We start from the raw sequence: 23,824 nt of genomic DNA on the forward strand, positions 1-23,824 counted from the left end.
ATAATTCATGTTATGCAATAAAATCCAACAGAGGAGAAGAAAGACACTGCAGAGCTCAACTGTAATTAAAGGGACACTGAACCCAAATTTTTTCTTTTGTGTTTCAGATAGAGCATGACATTTTAAGCAACTTTCTAATTTACTCCTATTATCAAATTTTCTTCATTCTCTTGGTATCTTTATTTGAAATGCAAGAATGTAAGTTTAGATGCCGGCCCACTTTTGGTGAACAACCTGAGTTGTCCTTGCTGATTGGTGGATAAATGCATCCACCAATAAAAAAGTGCTATCCAGAGTTCTGAACTAAAAAAAAAGCTTAGATGCCTTCTTTTTCAAATAAAGATAGCAAGAGAATGAATATAAATTGCTAATAGGAGTAAATTAGAAAGTTGCTTAAAATGGCATGCTCTATCTGAATCACAAAAGAAAAATTTTGGCTTCAGTGTCCCTTTAAAATAAAATAAAGTCTTTATTCCAGGTTGCAGTAAAATAGTTGTGGGATAAAATTCTTAGACATGGTGAACACCACAACCTGTCTGACGTGTTTCTGCTTGTCAGCCGTCAATAATTCATGTTATACCTTAGTATTAGACTTCCATTATTATTAATGTAGTTACATATTTTCTGTTTCATTTATATAGCTGTTTCCTGTTTTAAATAAAAATATATATATATATATATATCAAAGGATAACAAAATAGGTATCCCTTAATAAGATGTGCAAATAAAGAGCAATAATGTGCAATAGGCTCCAATAGTCACAATCACAGGCACATATATATTCTAATTTTCAGTATATGTATATCCTAAAGGTGCATATGGTTCAAATTCACATGTAGTGTATATAATAAAAGACCTGACACATATACTAATTGACAAACATATACACAAATACACAAATACAAGCGTAAAATCAAGGATAAAATGGAAAGTCCAAAGATATATAGTCAAATAGGAAAGTCCTGCTAATGTGATTTGATTCAATCTCAAAACAGGACTGGAGGCAGCTCCTCTAGAGTGTCACGCCACGACACAGGATATGATGATCTAGAAAGGGGAAGGTAGAGGACGCCACATGGTGCAAATCAGACTGTTACACAAAGGGTATTAGTAGATATAAGGAATCCTACTCACGTGGTAAAAAGCACTAGTGTGCAGTCAAGACAGTCCGGAACCAAACGGTCGTCCGGTAGACCCAGTGATGATACAGGAAGCAGATGGTATCCTTGTCCTACCAGGGGGAGTCCAGAGATCCCAGGTACTGTGACCGTGAGTGCAAGGCCCACGAGAAGCAGAAGGCAACAGGCAATAGTTCAGGATGAAATCTGAGAACTGCTCAGGCCAATAAACAGCAGCTCAAGGAAATAAAATGGAGACCTCCAAAAGGAGGAGAGATGTTTCCAAATGATGGTTCAGCAGCAAACTGAGAGTAAATTTTTTTTAAAAAAAGTTTAAAAACAACAGCAACGCGTTTCTCAGTGTCCCAGCACTGTTTCACCAGGCTATCTGTTTTAAATATTGTTCAATGAGTCACCTACTACTTTGATGGTTACCTAGTTGTACCTTGATGACCCTTTCCCCTTCCTTTTTATTGCATGTGTTATTCCACACAACCTCTAGGGCATCCTTCTCTATCGGCCCCCCACTCTCACTTCTAAGCAGGGGTAAACCAACCTCCCCCACCAGTCCCTCTACACTTGTGCCTGGTGTTTGGCACACATTGTCATCACCAATGGCAGTGTATCCCTTTTCACTGGAACAAGTAATTACTGGTTCAAGCTCAGGTAAATCTGCATTAACTCTAGACTATCCCTCCTAGCAACCATGTTTAAGAGACTAAATATTGCCAAAATCATGTAAAATACATCTCTCCTCACTAGAACAAGACAATAATGGTTTAAAAACAGGCAGAACTGCATTAACCCTCAGCTCCCCCTCCCAGCAACCATGTTCAAGAGAAGTATTCTCTAACCTTTGGTAGGATACCTCCGGCCCTGTTGCAGCTAGAGATTTGTCCATCCCCAGCCTCCCCTCCGGGACCTCCAAAGTTTTACACAGTACCTCAGTTGGTGCTGGGCCCTCTGTTGGCCCTTCCAGGTTGCATGTGTTGTCTTTTAGGGCATACTGACAAAGCATCCGACCCAAATCATCCCCAGTAAAACATCAACAGGGATAGCCACAAAAATCCCCACTTCCTGCAAACTTTTTCCCACACCCAAATCAAGGTACACTTGTGCCACAGGCACTGTGGAGCAAACACCCACAATTCCTTAGATGGACATAGCCCTCCCTGGTATAACATTTAAGGATACACCAAGGTAACCAAAGCTCCACTATCCCTGAGTCCTGTCGCCAACTGGTCACCCACAGATACCCTCTGTAGATTTTCTCTCTACTTTTGCCTTGTGAACCCACCCACATACAAAACAGCTGCTGGCCCCCCAGCCACATTCCAACCCTCAGGCTTCTTCCCTGGGCAGGTAAAACTCAGATGCCCCATCAGGTAACAATGAAAACACCAGCGGGTAACCCCCTGTCCCCCTGACTGTATGTTATAAAGGAGATGGTGTCTTCCATTTAGGAGATCCAGCTTGTGCAGTTGCCTGCCGTGCTGCAAGTGCTCTGTTGTTGGCATAATCATTGTTCTTTCATCCAGGACAAAGTCCCTAAGCAAGAAAACGCCAAAAGGTTTTTTTTTTTCCCAGCGGCATATATTTAACCGCAAATCACCCTTTGACATCAAGATACAGCAGCCCACGGAACACCAAGCCGTAACAGAGAAGTATTGTTCGGTCACTGACCGACAAGAAACAACTACAGACAGCGGCATATATTTAACCGCAGAATCACGGATGAAACCCAAACAGGTAACCTTCATTTAGGCAACTTACCGGGCCTAACCGCTCCGCACCTACAGTCAAAAACCCGGCTTATTATAAGACCGCAGGAGGGTTTGCGTAGAATTTAACTACCGCACATACAAGAAAGGTATCTGATTAAGTACATTTTTGATATCATCTTGTATTAACACATTGGAAAATACAAGCAAAAATTGTTGGGTATTTTGAGATAAAGTAAGGGAAACTACTCAACACTTATGTATTAACACATACCCACAATACACAACAAGCAAATATTGTGATATCGAAAAGTGTTTTTATATCTGCATATTTTACATATGCTTTTTTATATATATATTTTATTGGCCAAATTGCACTGACACCGGTGTCATAGATATTCTATCATCTTGTATTTACTCATTTATTTTTTATATTTTTTGTATTGTATAATATGTTTAACCATCAATAAATGTACATATATTTATTACCTAAATAATAGTACTGTGGTATTTTGTAAAAAAGAATAAGCTATTCAAGGGTATTGCACCATCAAATAAATTTATTGCACCCATATATATCAGGAATACGTTTAACACGGGAAATAGCACTTTGCGCCACCTATCACTTTCATTGGCATAATCATTAGCCAGGTCTGGAGCCTCTACAACAGTTTTTGGCTTTCTGTCCAGAATCCAATCTTTGGCCTCAGGAATCTGTGTATACAGGAATTGCTCCAGGATCATCAAATCCTCCAAAGCCCCATAAGTCATGACTTTTAGGCCCCTAGTCCATTGCCGAAAAGCAGCCCTCAGCTGTGCAAAATATTATGTACAGCTGTCACCTGCACCTTGCTGGACACTCCGAAAATTTTCCCTGTAGAATTCTGGAGTGAGGTTAAAGCTTTTTCAATAAGGCTGTTTTTATTGCCTCATAGTCTTTGTCATCCTCCACTGGCAGGGAAGCAAATAAATCCAGGGCTTTACCCTTCAAGTGAGGAGTTAATTAGCAATTGCTCTTGGGGCAATACTGATACTGCCTGCATACTTTCTCAAAGCCCCTCAGAAAAACATCCAAGTCAGTGTCCTTTTCTAACATTGGAAAATACTCCAAGCAGGGCTTCTCTGTTGCTGGTTCCCCATGATCACTGGTTTGGGGAGACAGGCTGGTTCTGTTAATCCACAAAACCTCTAGCTCATGTCTCTGTTAAGCCTCCTTTTCCTCTCTCTCCCGCTCTCTCTCTCTGCAGCCTCTCTCTCCCTTCTTTACTCCTTGAGTATCAATTCCAGTTTTAGTTGCGGTTCAACATCCCCCAAGTACCTGAGTGCTGTTTGTAGTTCAGACTCCATGGCACTCACAGGGTTAACAGTGTTAGGTACCAGCTCTTGGGTTACAGGTTCCACAGTAACCCTTTCTGTGTCTGATTCTTGCTATGCTGTGATGCAGTTTGCCTGATGCAGCTCCTGGATCAACTGCTTCTTTGTTTTGCCCAAAGTTGTAATTTCTCTTTCTTGACAAAGCAACTCAAGTGACTCCTTGGGCATTTTTCTGTATGCTTCCATACTGTGAGTAAAAACAGACAAAGGGAAGGGGAAAGAACTGCTTTCTTTGCACTGTATGTCTGTAATTAGGCACAGAGTTCTGTCTTTGGGAAATTACACAACAACCATGTAATTTGTTTTAGTACTAAAAACCCTAGATATCTCCACAGCTGCCAACCAGTTTGTGATGACTAAGCCTATCCACCAAGCCGTCACTATGGGGAGAGTGGTGCATCAAGGGGTTAATAGCACTCAGCGTGAGGGTAAGAAGGTAATCGCAGCTGTAGCGTCCTCGGAATGAACCGGAAGTGAAAACCTTAGGGAAAGGTCACTGTAAAGTCCCCAGGATACTCACGGAGTGCCGTAGCCAAAAAACGGAGGATTAGCCCGTATAGCAATATCGAAGAAGAGGAGGCGGCAGGCACTACTACTCAGACCCACAAGCAAAATGGTAAAAAACAAAAAGTCTTTATTGGAGGCACTTAGCCATGTTTAAAAGGCAGACTGACAGGCAGGGGAAACAGCACAAACAAGGTCTTACGCGTTTCGCGCCCCCTAGTGGCGCTTACTCATAGACTATTGTCTATGTTACAACCTAGACTATTTATAGGCTAATTAGAGACAAGGTTAACCCTTCAGCAGCCAAATAAAAACAGGTTAAAAACATAGATAGTGCTGAATAGATACAGGACAATTGAAATCAACAATTGATATACAAAATTACAGTGTACACAGTCACAGAGTATAGGAGCTAATAATAAAGCTATTACATGCATCAAGATAAAAAATTCGAAAACCAAATATTGAAAAAGATTTTTTAAAGAAAATTAAGCTAAATCAAAACATATATATATTATAATTTTCTAAGATAAAGGAATGTATACCTTATATTAAGAAAAAGCTTAAATAATGCGGTTTTCTATATTTTGGCTACAGGAGAACCTAATGTTAGACATGATACAATTTGCTGAGGCACAGTAATGTTAAGCTAAGAAAAGGCAAAAAGGCAAATGAGTGGCAAGTTTCAAGTCATAGATAACCGGCATTGATAACCAAACTTAGTCTAGTTATCAATAAAATAACTGATATCACATTCCCTATTCATGCCAATAGGATGGCGTGTTTTAAGTTTTAAAATCCAATATAATTCTTTCTTCTCTAGTATCTTGGACTTATTACCTCCTCTAGGGGGAACTATTGCTGTGTCTATGATTTGCAGAGCCAATTCCGCTTGATTAGAAAAATGAACATAGTTAAAATGGTTGGCAACAGCAGAATCAGACTCATAGTTTTTAGTATCCCTAATATGTTCATTGAATCTGGTTCTGACATTGCGTGATGTCATACCTACATATTGGCAGAAACAAAGTTTGCATGTAAGTAGGTAAACCGCATATTGAGTGGAACAATTGGCATAAAAATCTATCTCATAAGTGTTTTTGTCAGCAGAACAGTGAAAAGTGTCACCCTGTAGGATGTTAGGACACGCATAGCATATTTTGGCACCACATTTATAAGTGCCTTTTTTGGACAACCAGTTTTTTGAAGTACCCTGGGGAGTATTCTTAACCATACTAGGAGATAGTATTTGACCCAGTGTTTTAGACTTTTTTGGGACAAATCTGAATTTATGAATATATTCACCAAGTACATCATCAGTGGCCAGTATTGGTAAATGCTTTTTTAAGATATTAATTATATCCTGATACTGCTGACTGTATTCAGTCGTGAATACTATTGAGTCTTCAAAGCTGTTTTCCTTAGACCTAGTGTATAAAACATTTTGTTGATGAGTGCTAACCATTTTTCTGCATTTTTCTAACTTCTGAAACTTATAGCCTCTTCTAGTTAATCTATTTCTGAGTTCTATGGACTGTTGTTCATAGATCTCATCAGATTTGGTATTACGTCTGAGTCTTAAAAATTGTGATTTGGGTATAGATTCAATAAGATGTTGTGGATGTTGTGAGGTGGCATGAAGTATTGTGTTGCCAGCTGTGGGTTTTCTGAATGTTTTGGTCACTATATGGTTATCAATAATTTGAAGGGTTAAGTCCAAGTAATTCACACTTACTCTATTAAAGACCCCAGTAAATTTTAGACCCATTTCATTGTTATTACAAAAGTCAATGAATTCATGAAACAGTGTATCATCAACTGGTTTTTTGACTATGAAAAGAAGGTCATCTATATAGCGTACCAATAATTCTATGTCTTCACACCAAGGGTTCGTTGGCGTATACACATATAATAACTCCCACCAGGCAACAAAAATGTTAGCAAATGAGGGTGCATATTTAGCCCCCATGGCTGTGCCACATGTCTGTAAATAATATTGGTTGTCGAATAAAAAGTAATTATGTGACAAAAGAAATCTCAATACCTCACAAACATATTCAATAGTAGGGGATTCCAAATTAGAGTCCCTATGCAAGAAAAATTCAACTGCCTGTATACCCAAGCTTTGCGGGATAGAGGTATATAAGGAAGTTATGTCTATGACGACCCAAGTGAAGTCTGGTTGCCAGTTAATGTTATCTAATGTGTTTAAGAGATGTGAACTATCTCTAAGGTAACTGAGTTGTGAAGTGGCAATAGGCTGTAGTATAGAATCTAGCCATTCTCCTAATGGTTCAAACAAGGAACCAATACCAGCCACTATGGGTCTACCCGGTGGAGAATCTAGACTCTTATGTATTTTAGGTACATGATGGAATATGGGACATATTGGATTTTCAGGTAACAGGGAATTCATATCTGCTTCTTTAAAAACTCCCAAAGTAATTCCATCAGCAATTAGTTGTTTAAGACTATGTTTGAAAATATTAGTAGGATTGCTACTCAGTAGACGATATGTGCCTCTATCAGACAGCTGTCTGTACGCTTCATTGAAATAGCTAGACTTATTCATGACTACAATGCTACCTCCCTTATCAGAATTACGAATTACAATGTTATTATTCTCACTTAAAGATTTAACAGCTAGTCTTTCTCTATGTGTGAGATTAGGGGAGGCAGCATTATTGTCAGTATCTCTTTCTAGCCGCAATATATCTGCCTGAACTGCTTTTTGAAATGCATTTACTAAAGGCCCCCTAGAATTCTTTGGATAAAACTCAGAATTATGTTTATTGGGTCTTGGTACTGAAAGAGGATTAGAATCCTGATTGTGATAACCATCTGAGTATAAATCTTCTAGAGTGGTTAAGGCACATGCATCCTGAAATGCTAAATGAGAGACATCAGGATTATGTTGAAGACTTACTACATTTTTGTTTGGAGGTATATCATTGACTCTATTCTGTGCAAAAAACCTTTTGAGAGACAATTTGCGCACAAATTTATTCACATCTAATAATGTGTTAAAGCTTGAGAATTTGTTAGTAGGTGCAAACCCAAGTCCTTTTGATAAGACTTTAATTTCCTCTTTAGATAACGAGTAGTCCGAAATATTGACCACACTTAAATCATAAGAGGGTGCAGATAAAGTCTCTTTTACAGATGACTCAATTGGTGGCTTCACTTCTTCTTTTTGTTCTTTGCTTGACCTTTTGCTTCTCCATCTTCTCTTTCTTCTTTCTCTTTTGGAGTAATTTTTCTTGTTTTTGTTCGGCCTGTCCTTTGGATCTCCTCCGGTTCGTCCACTACTGGCACCTGTAAAAAAGCAGAGGAAGAAGAAGAGAGAGAGGGGGAAGAGGAGAGAGAAGAGGGAATAGAGGAACTGGGAGAGATCCCAGTGCCCCTCGATGTAACATCTGAATCAGTGGACTCTCCATCATTGCTGAATACTACTTTTCTTTTATGTTTGTTTTTCAGAATAGACTTAGGATATTCTTTCAAGTCATCTTCGCTTTTGGGACTTTGTTGGCTTTTCCCAGTATGAGATAGCAGGCACCAGGAGGAGGGGGTCTTTAGATCACTTTTTTTAACACACACAGATGTTACACAAAGAAAGAACATTTCAAATGAACCCTGGCAATTCTAAGATATACCCCCTCTGCTGGTGGCTATTGCAAGTATTAACTACTACTCATGAGTGTATCATGACAGGTGCAGAGAATTTTCACCCATTTGCACAGCCTTAAATAAATGAGGAAAAGGCATACATACTTTACCCTGCTAAGTTAAAGGTTATTACTTCCTCTGGCCCTATGTTCTTTGATTCACACAAGGAGGCTGCAGACTTTGTTAATTTGCACTCATCTCCTGTCACTAAGATCCCACCTTGCTCCCCTCATATGGAGGAGGGTTGAAAGAGTAATGTGAAAATATAGCTATTACATCTGGATGTTTGGCTCTTGTTTGAGGGATGTAATGCAGAACTTAATTGTACGGCGAATGACTATATATTGCATGTCAATCACACTTGTCAGTTACTATTTTGTAAATGTCCTGGTGTGCGATGGTAGTTTTGGAGGGGTTGGTCAGTTTATTCCTGGTTGTTGCTTAATGTTATCCTGGTTTTGCAAAGTTTCAAATGGCATTAATTGTTTTATTTATCATTTTTCAATTTCAGAAATTGCTTTTTTGCAGGAGACCCACCTTGTGGATGGAGAGCATGAGAAATTAAAGTAGGGTCATATATGGTTCTCAGAATAGCTCTAGTAGGGGTGTTGCTATATTATTTGATAAACAATTAAATCTGGAGATTGTTAAAGTCCTTAAAGACCCCGAAGGCCAATTGTGCAATTGATACTGGAAGGAAAACCCTATACTCTTTGTAACTTGTATGCTCCTAATAATAAACGTATCTTTTTTTAGGATCATCTTACTTATGTTCTTGCTCCCTATCATGGATCCCATTTATGGTTAGATTACGAGTGGAGCGATATTTATCGCTTCCCCTCGCACTTTAATTATGCTAGAAGTAAGCTTTTTTTGTGTGCGTTGTGCAACACGCGTATTTCAACTTGAAATTAAAAGTTTTTGCATGAGTTTTAACCTGACACGTGCGATATCGCAACCGCATTAGCGTATTCCCCATAGACCACCTTACTCAAGTGCAAACCTGATCGTGTTTTCTCAAGTGCGCTAACCCGACATGAAATATAAATATTTCATATCCCAATGATCTTCACATAGCAGAATATGTCCTATTTATTCTTAAATATATATTTCTATATGTCATGATCCGGTGTACATGCGCTCAGGACACAGACCCTCGGGGCAGTGGTAGGAATTTGGAGACACCGACCCCTGACCCGGGAAAGAGTATCCTGGACGTGGATAAATGATATTCTGTGATTCATAGTTGCTAGAAGTTATTGTAGAATAAATGGAGAGTGCAACATTTGTATACAATATATTCTGACTTCACTGTGACTTATAGTTAGTTAATAGGAGTAGCTGCAGGATTTAATGAGAGAAAAATATAGCAATGTGGAATGTTCAGGCTTCAGAGTAAACTGGTAGAAGATTGACACTTAGATGCAAACTAAGGTTTGTTGCAGGTTCACAGTACATAATATTATATAAAGCTGTATGTCAGAGTTAAGCACAGCTGCACAGGTATTTAGACAAGCTGCAAGTTTAGGCATTAATTACTGTTTGTGCATATATATGCAAACTAGGGCCTAGATTTGGAGTTTTGCGTTAGCCGTCAAAACCAGCGTTAGAGGCTCCTAACGCTGGTTTTTACCGCCCGCTGGTATTTGGAGTCAGTCATTAAAGGGTCTAACGCTCACTTTGCAGCCGCGACTTTTCCATACCGCAGATCCCCCTACGCCATTTGCGTATCCTATCTTTTCAATGGGATCTTTCTAACGCCGGTATTTAGAGTCTTGGCTGAAGTAAGCGTTAGAAATCTAACGACAAAACTCCAGCCGCAGAAAAAAGTCAGTAGTTAAGAGCTTTCTGGGCTAATGCCGGTTCATAAAGCTCTTAACTACTGTGCTCTACAGTACACTAACACCCATAAACTACCTATGTACCCCTAAACCGAGGTCCCCCCACATCGCCGACACTCTATTAAATTTTTTTAACCCCTAATCTGCCGACCGTACACCGCTGCCACCTACGTTATACTTATGTACCCCTAATCTGCTGCCCCTAACACCGCCGACCCCTATATTATATTTATTAACCCCTAATCTTCCCCCCACAACGTTGCCGTCAGCTACCTACAATAATTATCCCCTAATCTGCCGACCGGACCTCACCGCTACTATAATAAAGTTATTAACCCCTAATCCGCCTCACTCCAGCCTCAATAACCCTATAAGAAATAGTATTAACCCCTAATCTGCCCTCCCTAACATCGCCGACACCTAACTTCAATTATTAACCCCTAATCTGCCGACCGGACCTCACCGCTACTCTAATAAATGGATTAACGCCTAAAGCTAAGTCTATCCCTAACACTAACACCCCCCTAAGCTAAATATAATTTAAATCTAACGAAAAAAATTAACTCTTATTAAATAAATTATTCCTATTTAAAGATAAATACTTACCTGTAAAATAAACCCTAATATAGCTACAATATAAATAATAATTACATTGTAGCTATTTTAGGATTAATATTTATTTTACAGGCAACTTTGTATTTATTTTAACCAGGTACAATAGCTATTAAATAGTTAATAACTATTTAATAGCTAAAATAGTTAAAATAATTACAAAATTACCTGTAAAATAAATCCTAACCTAAGTTACAATTAAACCTAACACTACACTATCAATAAATTACTTAAATAAAATACCTACAATTATCTACAATTAAACCTAACACTACACTATCAATAAATTAATTAAATACAATACCTACAAATAAATACAATTAAATAAACTAACTAAAGTACAAAAAAATAAAAAAGAACTAAGTTACAAAAATAAAAAAATATTTACAAACATTAGAAAAATATTACAACAATTTTAAACTAATTACACCTACTCTAAGCCCCCTAATAAAATAACAAAGCCCCCCAAAATAAAAAAATGCCCTACCCTATTCTAAAATTAAAATAGAAAAGCTCTTTTACCTTACCAGCCCTTAAAAGGGCCATTTGCGGGGCATGCCCCAAAGAATTCAGCTCTTTTGCCTGGAAAAAAAAACATACAATACCCCCCCCCAACATTACAACCCACCACCCACATACCCCTAATCTAACCCAAACCCCTCTTAAATAAACCTAACACTAAGCCCCTGAAGATCTTCCTACCTTATCTTCACCACGCCGAGTTCACCGATCCGTCCACCGAAGTCTTGATCCAAGCCTCCAAAGTCTTGATCCAAGCCCAGGCGGGGGCTGAAGAGTGACGTCCATCCTCCGGCTGAAGTCTTGATCCAAGCGGCAAATGAAGAAGTCCATCTTCGGGAAGAAATCTTCATCCTATCCGGGCAAAAGAGTAGATCCGGACCGGCAAACATCTTCATCCAGGCGGCATCTTCTATGTTGTTCCATCCGATGATGAGCGGCTGATCTTGAAGACCTCCGGCGCAGATCCATCCTCTTCGTTCGACGTCCAACTGAAGAATGAAGGTTCCTTTAAGGGACGTCATCCAAGATGGCGTCCCTCGAATTCCGATTGGCTGATAGGATTCTATCAACCAATCGGAATTAAGGTAGGAAAATTCTGATTGGCTGATGGAATCAGCCAATCGGATTCAAGTTCAATCCGATTGGCTGATTGGATCAGCCAATCAGATTGAGCTTGCATTCTATTGGCTGATCGGAACAGCCAATAGAATGCGAGCTCAATCTGATTGGCTGATCCAATCAGCCAATCGGATTGAACTTGAATCTGATTGGCTGATTCCATCAGCCAATCAGAATTTTCCTGCCTTAATTCCGATTGGCTGATAGAATCCTATCAGCCAATCGGAATTTGAGGGACGCCATCTTGGATGACGTCCCTTAAAGGAACCTTCATTCTTCAGTTGGACGTCGAACGAAGAGGATGGATCCGCGCCGGAGGTCTTCAAGATCAGCCGCTCGTCATCGGATGGAACAACATAGAAGATGCCGCCTGGATGAAGATGTTTGCCGGTCCGGATCTACTCTTCTGCCCGGATAGGATGAAGATTTCTTCCCGAAGATGGACTTCTTCATTTGCCGCTTGGATCAAGACTTCAGCCGGAGGATGGACGTCACTCTTCAGCCCCCGCTTGGGCTTGGATCAAGACTTCGGAGGCTTGGATCAAGACTTCTGTGGACGGACCGGTGAACCCGGCGTGGTGAAGATAAGGTAGGAAGATCTTCAGGGGCTTAGTATTAGGTTTATTTAAGGGGGGTTTGGGTTAGATTAGGGGTATGTGGGTGGTGGGTTGTAATGTTGGGGGGGGTATTGTATGTTTTTTTTTTCCAGGCAAAAGAGCTGAATTCTTTGGGGCGTGCTCCGTAAATGGCCCTTTTAAGGGCTGGTAAGGTAAAAGAGCTTTTCTATTTTAATTTTAGAATAGGGTAGGGCATTTTTTTATTTTGGGGGGGCTTTGTTATTTTATTAGGGGGCTTAGAGTAGGTGTAATTAGTTTAAAATTGTTGTAATATTTTTCTAATGTTTGTAAATATTTTGTTATTTTTTGTAACTTAGTTCTTTTTTATTTTTTGTACTTTAGTTAGTTTATTTAATTGTATTTATTTGTAGGTATTGCATTTAATTAATTTATTGATAGTGTAGTGTTAGGTTTAATTGTAACTTAGGTTAGGATTTATTTTACAGGTAATTTTGTAATTATTTTAACTATTTTAGCTATTAAATAGTTATTAACTATTTAATAGCTATTGTACCTGGTTAAAATAAATACAAAGTTGCCTGTAAAATAAATATAAATCCTAAAATAGCTACAATGTAATTATTATTTATATTGTAGCTATATTAGGGTTTATTTTACAGGTAAGTATTTATCTTTAAATAGGAATAATTTATTTAATAAGAGCTAATTTTTTTCGTTAGATTTAAATTATATTTAACTTAGGGAGGCGTTAGTGTTAGGGTTAGACTTAGCTTTAGGGGTTAATCCATTTATTAGAGTAGCGGTGAGGTCCGGTCGGCAGATTAGGGGTTAATAATTGAAGTTAGGTGTCGGCGATGTTAGGGAGGGCAGATTAGGGGTTAATACTATTTCTTATAGGGTTATTGAGGTGGGAGTGAGGCGGATTAGGGGTTAATAACTTTATTATAGTAGCGGTGAGGTCCGGTCAGCAGATTAGGGGTTAATTATTGTAGGTAGCTGGCGGCGACTTTGTGGGGGGCAGATTAGGGGTTAATAAATATAATATAGGGGTCGGCGGTGTTAGGGGCAGCAGATTAGGGGTACATAGGGATAACGTAGGTTGTGGCGGTGTACGGAGCGGCAGATTAGGGGTTAATAATATAATGCAGGGGTCAGCGATAGCGGCGGCGGCGGCAGAATAGGGGTTAATAAGTGTAAGGTTAGGGGTGTTTAGACTCGGGGTACATGTTAGGGTGTTAGGTGCAGACTTAGGAAGTGTTTCCCCATAGGAAACAATGGGGCAGCGTTAGGAGCTGAACGCTGCTTTTTTGCAGGTGTTAGGTTTTTTTTCAGCTCAAACTGCCCCATTGTTTCCTATGGGGGAATCGTGCACGAGCACGTTTTTGAAGCTGGCCGCGTCCGTAAGCACAGCTGGTATTGAGAGTTGCAGTGGCGGTAAATATGCTATACGCTCCCTTTTTTGGAGCCTAACGCAGCCCTTCTGTGAACTCTAAATACCTGCAGTATTTAAAAGGTGCGGCCAGAAAAAAGCATGCGTAGCTAACGCACCCCTTCTAATGCAAAACTCCAAATCTAGGCGTAGGTTTGTTGCTGGTTCACAGTACATAATGTTATATAGAGCAGTATGTCAGTAATTAGCAGAGCAGCACAGGTGAAAGTTAAGTTTAAGGCATCAATTACTGTTTGTACATATATTGGAGAATCACATGAAAGCTTTTAACTAAACATATAGATGCAGAGTTCTGAATATGTTAACACATTTGACGCAGGATATTTCAGCAATGACAACTTGTAGCAGAGAAATAGTTATAAAGTTCTGAGTAAGATGCTGTTGTAATTAGAGAGTGATGATAACCAAAAGTATGCTTGATTTATAATAAAGTTCAGAGTTTGTTAGGAAGCAGTGTCCAGGAAACAGAAATGGAATTATTTGGATACTTACGATTTGATGATGTTAAGCATTGGTAATAGAAAATGCTGTAGGTTGAAATAGTTGGTAAATTCATGCAGGAAACAGTCACAGACCTCTGGGGCGCGATCCGATAAAGATCGTAGTTTGCGGCGCAAGCAAGGTAACCCCCGCCGCCCGCAGTTTCAGCTCGCAACTCGAGCTGTTACATATACGGCGCCGTCAGGTGCTAAAGTGCCGTAAGTCGGATAAACCAGCGATGTCCAGAAATCTGCGTAAGTACAAATTTCTGGAGTCACCAGTGACTTACGGCACTTTAGAAACTGCCGGCGCCTACAAAACCTGACTAAAGTCTAAATCTCCCGTACTGTCTAACACGCCTCCCCCAAGTAAGCCCGACACGTCTAACCCTCTATCCGCTCTCCCCCCTCACTATCCTAACAATAAAAAATGTATTAAGCCCTAAACCGCCGCTCCCGGACCCCGCCGCCACCTAATAAAGTTATTAACCCCTAAACCGCCGCTCCCGGACCCCGCCGCCACCTAATAAAGTTATTAACCCCTAAACCGCCGCTCCCGGACCCCGCCGCCACCTAATAAAGTTATTAACCCCAAAACCGCCGCTCCCGGACCCCGCCGCCAGCTATATTAAATGTATAACCCCCTAAAGTGAGCCCTAACACCGCCGCCATCTATGTTACCTACCCCCTAATGTGAGCTCCTACCCCGCCGCCAGCTATATTAAACTATATTAACCAGTATCTAATCCCCCTACCCCGCCGCCAGCTATAGTATCTATATTAACCCCTAATCTAATCCCCCTAAAATAATTATCTCTATTACCAGCCCTTAAAAGTGCCTTTTGCGGGGCTTTGCCCCAAAGTAAACAGCTCTTTTGCCCTATAACCTGCCCTCCCTACACCGCTGCCACCTATATTAATAGTATTAACCCCTAATGTAAGCCCCTTACACCGCCACCATCTATATTAAACACATTAACTCCTAATTTAATCTACCTACCCCGCCGCCAGCTATATTATGTATATTAACCCTAAGTATATTATAGTTAATATAGTTATTACATTATATATATTAACTATATTAACCCTAATTATATTAGGGTTAATATAGTTAATATAGTTACTATAGTATTTATATTAACTATATTAACTCTATCTAACCCTAACACCCCTAACTAAATTCTTATTAAATAAATCTAATTCATATTATAAACTAAAATATTCCTATTTAAATCTAAATACTTACCTATAAAATAAACCCTAAGATAGCTACAATATAATTAATAATTACATTGTAGCTATGTTAGGGTTTATATTTATTTTACAGGTAAATTGTTAATTATGTTAACTAGGTATAATAGCTATTAAATAGTTATTAACTATTTAATAGCTACCTAGTTAAAATAATTACCCAATTACCTGTAAAATAAATCCTAACCTAAGTTACAAATACACCTACACTATCAATAAATTAAATAAACTACAAATATCTATCTAAAAATACAATTAAATAAACTAAACTAAATTACAAAAACAAACAAACACTAAATTAAAAAAAAAAAAGATTACAGCAATTTTAAGCTAATTACACCTATTCTAAGCCCCCTAATAAAATAATAAAGCCCCCCAAAATAAAAAATTCCCTACCCTATTCTAAATTATAAAATACCCAGCTCTGTACCCCAAATTAACAGCTCTTTTGCTTGTAAAAAAAAAGAACACAACACCCCCCCCCCAACATTACAACCCACCACATACCCCTATTCTAAACCCACCCAAACCCCCCTTAAAAAAACCTAACACTACCCCCTGAAGATCTCCCTACCTTGTCTTCACCCAACCGGGCCGAACTCCTCATCCGATCCGGGCGATGTCTTTATCCAAGCGGCAAAGAAGAAGTCTTCATCCCGGCGATGTCTTTATCCAAGCGGCAGCAAAGTCTTCTTCCATCAAGCGGCATCTTCAATCTTCTTTCTTCGCTCCTCCGACGTGGAGCATCCATCCCGGCCGACGAATGAGGTACCTTTAAATGATGTCATCCAAGATGGCGTCCGTTGAATTCCGATTCTATCAGCCAATCGGAATTAAGGTAGGAAAAATCTGATTGGCTGATTGAATCAGCCAATCAGATTCAAGTTCAATCCGATTGGCTGAACCAATCAGCCAATCAGATTGAGCTTGCATTCTATTGGCTGTTCCGATCAGCCAATAGAATGCGAGCTCAATCTTATTGGCTGATTCAATCAGCCAATCAGATTTTTCCTACCTTAATTCCGATTGGCTGATAGAATCCTATCAGACAATCGGAATTCGACGGACGCCATCTTGGATGACGTCATTTAAAGGTATTTTGCTAGAGAAAGGAGGTATCAACGGCACTACTAGCCTAATGTGGCTTGAATATTTCTAATTCCCAATTAAACCCCTGTTTGTCCTTAGTATATGTGGGGATAATTCCCTTATAAAAATGTGGACTACTTCATTTAAAGGTACCTCATTCGTCCTTCAGTCGTCGGCCGGGATGGATGCTTCGCGTCGGAGGAGCGAAGAAAGAAGATTGAAGATGCCGCCGGATGGAAGAAGACTTTGCTGCCGCTTGGATAAAGACATCGCCTGGATCGAATGAGGAGTTCGGCCCGGTTGGGTGAAGACAAGGTAGGGAGATCTTCAGGGGGTAGTGTTAGGTTTTTTAAGGGGGGTTTGGGTGGGTTTAGAATAGGGGTATGTGGGTGGTGGGTTGTAATGTTGGGGGGGGTGTTGTGTTCTTTTTTTTTTTACAAGCAAAAGAGCTGTTAACTTGGGGTAAATACCCCGCAAAAAGCCCTTTTAAGGGCTGGTACAGAGCTGGGTATTTTATCATTTAGAATAGGGTAGGGAATTTTTTATTTTGGGGGGCTTTATTATTTTATTAGGGGGCTTAGAATAGGTGTAATTAGCTTAAAATTGCAGTAATCTTTTTTTTTTGTAATTTAGTGTTTGTTTGTTTTTGTAATTTAGTTTAGTTTATTTCATTGTATTTTTAGATAGATATTTGTAGTTTATTTAATTTATTGATAGTGTAGGTGTATTTGTAACTTAGGTTAGGATTTATTTTATAGGTAATTGGGTAATTATTTTAACTAGGTAGCTATTAAATAGTTAATAACTATTTAATAGCTATTATACCTAGTTAAAATAATTAACAATTTACCTGTAAAATAAATATAAACCCTAACATAGCTACAATGTAATTGTAAGGGTTTATTTTATAGGTAAGTATTTAGATTTAAATAGGAATATTTTAGTTTATAATATGAATTAGATTTATTTAATAAGAATTTAGTTAGGGGTGTTAGGGTTAGATAGAGTTAATACAGGGAGTGCAGAATTATTAGGCAAATGAGTATTTTGACCACATCATCCTCTTTATGCATGTTGTCTTACTCCAAGCTGTATAGGCTCGAAAGCCTACTACCAATTAAGCATATTAGGTGATGTGCATCTCTGTAATGAGAAGGGGTGTGGTCTAATGACATCAACACCCTATATCAGGTGTGCATAATTATTAGGCAACTTCCTTTCCTTTGGCAAAATGGGTCAAAAGAAGGACTTGACAGGCTCAGAAAAGTAAAAAATAGTGAGATATCTTGCAGAGGGATGCAGCACTCTTAAAATTGCAAAGCTTCTGAAGCGTGATCATCGAACAATCAAGCGTTTCATTCAAAATAGTCAACAGGGTCGCAAGAAGCGTGTGGAAAAACCAAGGCGCAAAATAACTGCCAATGAACTGAGAAAAGTCAAGCGTGCAGCTGCCAAGATGCCACTTGCCACCAGTTTAGCCATATTTCAGAGCTGCAACATCACTGGAGTGCCCAAAAGCACAAGGTGTGCAATACTCAGAGACATGGCCAAGGTAAGCAAGACTGAAAGACGACCACCACTGAACAAGACACACAAGCTGAAACGTCAAGACTGGGCCAAGAAATATCTCAAGACTGATTTTTCTAAGGTTTTATGGACTGATGAAATGAGAGTGAGTCTTGATGGGCCAGATGGATGGGCCCGTGGCTGGATTGGTAAAGGGCAGAGAGCTCCAGTCCGACTTAGACGCCAGCAAGGTGGAGTACTGGTTTGGGCTGGTATCATCAAAGATGAGCTTGTGGGGCCTTTTCGGGTTGAGGATGGAGTCAAGCTCAACTCCCAGTCCTACTGCCAGTTTCTGGAAGACACCTTCTTCAAGCAGTGGTACAGGAAGAAGTCTGCATCCTTCAAGAAAAACATGATTTTCATGCAGGACAATGCTCCATCACACGCGTCCAAGTACTCCACAGCGTGGCTGGCAAGAAAGGGTATAAAAGAAGAAAATCTAATGACATGGCCTCCTTGTTCACCTGATCTGAACCCCATTGAGAACCTGTGGTCCATCATCAAATGTGAGATTTACAAGGAGGGAAAACAGTACACCTCTTATACTATCTCCTGAACATGCACTACTACATTTCCCGATCCCCAACATAATAAAACAACACCAAAAATTGGTAATGACTATATGTACAGTTGTTAGGATCAGCATTGCACAATATTGGAAATCCACTCCCCCTAGTTTCTCGTTTATTGAGAAGAAAATAGTTCATCACTATGAAATGGCTAGCTTAGCAGCAGAAACTCTGAACACGAAACAAGAGTTCATTATTCAGTGGGAACCATTCATTATGTATCATGAAGCTAATAAACGAAGAGGTATTGAATCTCATAGTGAAGATTGAGAATGTTTAAGGGAACTTAGTGGAGAGCCGGGACTGATCACCAGACACCTTTTGTGTACCTCAATTGTTTCTTTCTCTTGTTATTATCGAGGTTTACCTCTATCACCTCTGACCAGCTTCAAGAGTCATGGACTTGGGAGTAAGAATATTTAGACCATAGAATTGATAAGACTCACATAATGTGGACATTACTGTAAATATGTTACTAGTATCATTATGCAGTTTGTACATGCCTTTGTATGTTATTTAAATTATGAAAAATCAATAAAAAATCTTTTCAAAATAAAAAATACTTAGATCACATTCCCCTATGTGAAGAACATTGGAATGTGAAATATTTACAGTAAATACATATGTAAACACTTTATTAACCCCTTAATGACTGACGACGTACGCCGTACGTCCTAAAAAAAATACAGTTAACGCCTGCGGATGAACAGCTTACGTCGTCGGTCTTGGAAAGTGATGGAAGCGATCCTGATCGCATCCAGTCGCTTTCTGGTTATTGCAGTGATGCCTCGATATCGAGGCATCCTGCAATAACCATTTTTAGCCCTCTGGTGCAGAGAGAGCCACTCTGTGGCCCTCTCTGCACCGGACATCGATGGCTGGCATCGTTGGTGGGTGGGAGCTGATGTGGGAACCGATGTGGGAGGTGGGTGGGCGGCCATCGATGCCTTCAAGTAGGAAGTGGGGGGCGGGACCGGGGGCATGGTTGTGGGGGGCGGGATCAGGGGCATGGTCGTCGGGGGCAGTGGCATTTAGCGGCCTTCTAATTACCAAAAAGCAACACCAAAGCCATATATGTCTGCTATTTCTGAACAAAGGGGATCCCAGAGAAGCATTTACAACCATTGATGCCATAATTGCACAAGTTGTTTGTAAATAATTTCAGTGAGAAACCTAAAGTTTGTGAAAAAGTGAACGATTTTTTTTATTTGATCGCATTTGGCGGTGAAATGGTGGTATGAAATATACCAAAATGGGCCTAGATCAATACTTTGGGATATCTTCTAAAAAATATATATATACATGTCAAGGGATATTCAGGGATTCCTGAAAGATATCAGTGTTCCAATGTAACTAGCGCTAATTTTGAAAAAAAGTGGTTTAGAAATAGCAAAGTGCTATTTGTATTTATGGCCCTATAACTTGAAAAAAAGCAAAGAACATGTAAACATGGGGTATTTCTAAACTCAGGACAAAATTTGGAAACTATTTAGCATGGTTGTTTTTTGGTGGTTGTAGATGTGTAACAGATTTTGGGGGTCAAATTTAGAAAAAGTGTGTTTTTTTCAATTTTTTTTATCTTTAGAAAGTCCATTTAATGGCGAGAAAAATGGTATATAATATGTGTGGGTACAGTAAATGAGTAAGAGGAAAATTACAGCTAAACACAAACACCGCAGAAATGCAAAAATTGAAAAGTGGTCTGGTCACTAAGGGGTTAAATATGAATATTGCATAAATATGATTTTTCATGTTTTCAGCTACTTGATTGCAATGGGCTTCAATGCACTTTTATAAATGTCTATATATGTATACATATATATTTATCTTCGAAAAAGCCACTAGGAAAGTGGTGAAACGATCGTTGGAGTTTGCTGTTTTTAAGGACATTGTAAGAACTGTTTTACTGCTGGGTTCTTGGCTATTTCTCTTTTCAGTTCATTGGGCATGTGGTATGTTCATGATAAATGTTACTGAGTGGAAGATATTAGCTGTATGTCTGTACACAGCATTGTCCTTTGTCCTGTAAAGTCTATCGGCTAGATTTAGAGTTTTGCGGCCAAAGGGGTGCGTTAGCTACGCGTGTTTTTTTCCCCCCGCACCTTTTAAACAACGCTGGTATTTAGAGTTCTCTGAAGGGCTGCGTTAGGCTCGAAAAAGGGAGCGTAGAGCATAATTTACCGCCACTTCAACTCTCAATACCAGTGTTGCTTACGGACACGGCCAGCTTCAAAAACGTGCTCGTGCACGATTCCCCCATAGGAAACAATGGGGCAGTTTGAGCTGGAAAAAAACCTAACACCTGCAAAAAAGCAGCGTTCAGCTCCTAACGCAGCCCCATTGTTTCCTATGGGGAAACACTTCCTAAGTCTGCACCTAACACCCTAACATGTACCCCGAGTCTAGACACCCCTAACCTTACACTTATTAACCCCTAATCTGCCGCCCCCGCTATCGCTGACCCCTGCATTTTATTATTAACCCCTAATCTGCCGCTCCGTACACCGCCGCAACCTACATTATAGCTATGTACCCCTAATCTGCTGCCCCTAACATCGCCGACCACTATATTATAATTATTAATCCCTAATCTGCCCCCCCCAACGTCGCCACTACCTACCTACACTTATTAACCCCTAATCTGCCGACCGGACCTCACCGCCACTATAATAAATGTATTAACCCCTAAACCGCCTCACTCCCGCCTCAAAAACCCTATAATAAATAGTATTAACCCCTAATCTGCCCTCCCTAACATCGCCAACACCTAACTTCAATATTAACCCCTAATCTGCCGACCGGACCTCGCCGCTACTCTGATAAATGTATTAACCCCTAAAGCTAAGTCTAACCCTAACACCCCCCTAAATTAAATATAATTTACATCTAACGAAATCAATTATTTCTTATTAAATAAATTAATCCTATTTAAAGCTAAATACTTACCTGTAAAATAAACCCTAATATAGCTACAATATAACGAATAATTATATTGTAGCTATTTTAGGATTTTTATTTATTTTACAGGCAACTTTGTATTTATTTTAACCAGGTACAATAGCTATTAAATAGTTAATAATTATTTAATAGCTATCTAGTTAAAATAATTACAAAATTACCTGTAAAATAAATCCTAACCTAAGTTACAATTAAACCTAACACTACACTATCAATAAATTAATTCAATAAACTACCTACAATTATCTACAATTAACCCCTTAACGACCGAGGACATGCAGGGTACGTCCTCAAAAAAAAGGCAGTTAACGCCTGAGGACGTACCCTGCACGTCCTCGGTGTGGAAAGCAGCTGGAAGCGATCCTGCTCGCTTCCAGCTGCTTTCCGGTTATTGCAGTGATGCCTCGATATGGAGGCATCCTGCAATAACGCTAGATGGCCATCTGATGCAGAGAGAGCCACTCCGTGGCCCTCTCTGCACCGGACATCGATGGCCGGTATCGTTGGTGGGTGGGAGCCGACTTGGGAGGCGGGTGGGCGGCCATCGATGGGCCGGGTAATGTAGAGGGGGGCGGGATCGGGGGCAGGGCCGATGGGGGCGCGCACGGGCGCGCGCGCGTGCACGGGGGGCGACGGGCGCGCGCGTGCACGGGGGGCGGCGGGCGGGCGCGTGCACGGGGCGGTAGCGGGAGGTAACAGAAAATCAAAGTTTGAGAAAGGGGTATCTGAATAAAAAAAAATGTAAATCGAATGTATCTAGGAGGGGGTGGGGGGTTGGTCTTTGGTGGGGCAGGGAGCTACACTACAGAAAAGGGGAAAAATTAAAAAATATAAGCAATTTTATTCTAAACTGGGTACTGGCAGACAGCTGCCAGTACCCAAGATGGCGGCCATTAAGACAGAGGGGGAGAGTTAGAGAGCTGTTTGGTGGGGGATCAGTCAGGTTGGGGGCTAAAGGGGGGTCCTACAGAGCAGCATATGTAAATATGCCTTTTCTTTTAAAAAAAAAAAAGCCCAAATATAGCTTTTATTTTAGTACTGGCAGAGTTTCTGCCAGTACTTAAGATGGCGGGGACAATTGTGGGGTGGGGGAGGGAAGAGAGCTGTTTGGGAGGGATCAGGGGGTCTGATGTTTCAGGTGGGAGGCTAAGCTCTACACTAAAGCTAAAATTAACCCTGCAAGCTCCCTACAAGCTACCTAATTAACCCCTTCACTGCTAGCCATAATACGTGTGATGCGCATTTAGCGGCCTAAGTACCAAAAAGCAACGCCAAAGCCATATGTGTCTGCTATTTCTGAACAAAGGGGATCACAGAGAAAAATTTACAACCATTTATGCCATAATTGCACAAGCTGTTTGTAAATAATTTCAGTGAGAAACAAAAAGTTTGTGAAAAAGGGAACTTTTTTTTTTATTTGATCGCATTTGGCGGTGAAATGGTGGCATGTAATATACCAAAATGGGCCTAGATCAATACTTTGGGTTGTCTGCTACACTAGACTAAAGCTAAAATTAACCCTACAAGCTCCCTACAAGCTCCCTAATTAACCCCTGCACTGCTGGGCATAATACACGTGTGGTGCGCAGCAGCATTTAGCGGCCTTCTAATTACCAAAAAGCAATGCCAAAGCCATATATGTCTGCTATTTTTGAACAAAGGGGATCCCAGAGAAAACTTTACAACCATTTATGCCATAATTGCACAAGCTGTTTGTAAATAATTTCAGTGAGAAACCGAAAGTTTGTGAAAAAGTGAACGATTTTTTGTATTTGATCGCATTTTGCGGTGAAATGGTGGCATGAAATATACCAAAATTGGCCTAGATCAATACTTTGGTATGTCTTCTAAAAAAAAATATATACATGTCAAGGGATATTCAGGGATTCCTGAAAGATATCAGTGTCC

This window comes from Bombina bombina, chromosome 3 (genome assembly GCF_027579735.1).
Source record: "Bombina bombina isolate aBomBom1 chromosome 3, aBomBom1.pri, whole genome shotgun sequence".
NCBI classification, from domain to species: domain Eukaryota; kingdom Metazoa; phylum Chordata; class Amphibia; order Anura; family Bombinatoridae; genus Bombina; species Bombina bombina.